Raw genomic sequence first — 2,639 nt, 5'->3', positions numbered from 1 at the left:
TACTCAGTTACACCGACTGCATGTGACTACTCAACGATTTCATAAAAAGCCCACACTCACAAACATACACGCACCCACGCACACGCTCTCTCACACACACACCAGCACTATCCCTAGATGTTGGGAAGAAACGGCGGAAATCGGTACATTTTCCCATTGGCCACTACACAAAAGGGGCCGGTGACTCAACGTGAATGAATAAAGACCGACAGGGAGACAGATGTATCTGTCACATCTATCTCCCTCCACAGCTTATTACTCTCGGTTCGGTCCTGCTGCCGTGTTGGTTTCCTAACCATGGCGAGGCAGCCAGCGCCGGACCTTTACTGATCAGCAAAGTTTAAAAACTCGTGATGCTCTGAGGCAGTGAGCTACAATCCAGAGAACGGCAGTTACTTCAAACGCGTGTGTGTATAGCAGCAGTACCTGTGCAGACAGCAGATAGGAGGAGCAGACTAGCACAGTGAGTTCAGGACCACTGCTTCCAGTCAGTCCAGTACAAATACCAGTCACGTTTTACAGCATAAGCGGCTTGTAAGAGGGGATCAAGCCTTTTTTTTTAGCAGTGTAATGTTGTGGGCTATATCTTCCTTCTCTGTGACTTGATCAGAAATTCTTCTAAACTAATGAAAGTGCTTAAACTCTATGTGACCTACAGGATCAGATCTATAGTTTAATTAGGATCCAATGACAGAAGAAAAATCACTAAAATGCTTTGTTTACTGCTGTGTTGCTCAGTTTGCATTCTTATCTGACTGGGAAGTGAAGAATATAGACATCATTTAATACAGATCTAATAATAGTAAATAGTAGTTACCTTACCTATTAAGTTTTGGTTGATATTATTAGTGTGTCCATTAGCTCCTAGCTGTGAACTGTTATTAAGAGGGGTTTTAGTTTTTCTAAACAAACTACAGAAACAACCACCATAGAAGCTGCTGTTATACTGTGTAAATAATCAGATTATAAGATTACATTAATATAATTCATTTGCAAGTGTTCCTGTTTCATGAATTGTACAAATCATCATAGTTAAATGTAACCTCTGTATGATTATTGTAATTGTATTGGCTAGTCCAAGTCAAAATTCCTGGGCTGATCTTAATTCCTGTTGCTGTTTATGTTTCACTTTAATTTCTGTTTCACAATTTCTAGTTTATAGCACATTTATCAGAAGTGAAATTTCCCAGACCTTTGTGTTTTACTGTAATTGAATGTAACTTTCACGTTCAGCGAGTGGTACGTTTATAAAAACAAGCCCAAACCTTTAGATTAGATATTCTGATACAGATGTCGTGTGACCTGGGTGTATTGCAAACCTTCACTGATTCTTCATTGGTGCGCATGGAAAAGTGCAGATATTAATCATTAATGATGCACTGCGTTTATTTTAACTAACTAAAACAGCACTAACTTTCTGAATGTTAAAAAAAATCTAACACAATTTAGGCAGCTATCATAATATTTTTTTAACATCAAATTAAGGAGTCTCTTCTCATGATAATTTTCAATCACTCCCTAACATGAAAACAGAGGCAGAGAATGAGAACATGTGATGATGATGAACATACATGTAACTGGATGAGATTAAGATTAAGAGGTCATGCTGGTTCTTCCATGGTAATCTGGACATAAGGGAGTCCCACCGAGGGGGGAGAGATTGGAAGAGCGAGAGAATGGTGTGGGGTGGGAGGGGATATACAAGCTGGGATTATGGACAAAGATTGGATATGCAATTGCATTGTCCCCAAGTATGCCAGCAGCAGCATGAGCACACAGGAGGTGACAGAGACTCAGAGAGCAAGTAAAGTGAGAAGAAGAGACTTTTCTAAATATAATCCTATTGTCCTACTCTTAGTAATGGCTTTAGTCAGAGTATATCACTGTAATCATACAGTGTGAAACTCTCTAAATATACGAGGTAGACCTTCCTCTGAGTATAAAGGAAACCATATTTATCATAGTAAACCATCACCACTTTACCACCACATCACCATGATATGTTCTTTAATTAACTTTAAATACAGTCTTGTCTCCTTATACAATATGCAGATTTAAGTAGCCCTCTTGCTCTGAACAAAACCGGACACAGTATACTGTCCTCTCTATCAGTAAAGCATATGCTACCAACACATAAAGGGTGTACTGCTAATAGCATGTCTATAGCGATGTCATTGTCTGTTGGTCCAGGATAAAACCTGCTAACATTATTCCTTTTTTAATGTAGTACAACCATGATGCTGACATTGGTTGATTTTAGTAAAATACCTTAGCAAGTATTGGATGGACTGACATACAATCCAGTACAAATATTCGCATTCTCCTCACAATGAGATTTAATAACCCTGACTTTTCATAGTGCTATCATGAAGGTAATTTGTCAAAGAGGTTAACCGAAAGAATGAGCAGCTAAAAATATAGTTCAAAGATCTGAAGCGTAATCTTGGCATTGAAAGTAATTAGTGGCATCTGAAAATAATTTCTAATATTTACAGGTAACCAGCGAAGCAATCATCCTGTTCCTTGGGTCCTGGAAAACAGCACTTCTAGCAAGTTGAAACCAATATACTCCTTTCAATGCCAAAGAACAGTGAATCCTCTCGAAGGCAGGTATGACAGTTAGAGGTGGGGAAAAAAAA

The sequence above is a fragment of the Mastacembelus armatus genome, chromosome 6 (genome assembly GCF_900324485.2).
Source record: "Mastacembelus armatus chromosome 6, fMasArm1.2, whole genome shotgun sequence".
In the NCBI taxonomy this organism is placed as follows: domain Eukaryota; kingdom Metazoa; phylum Chordata; class Actinopteri; order Synbranchiformes; family Mastacembelidae; genus Mastacembelus; species Mastacembelus armatus.
This window is presented reverse-complemented; position numbering follows the sequence as displayed.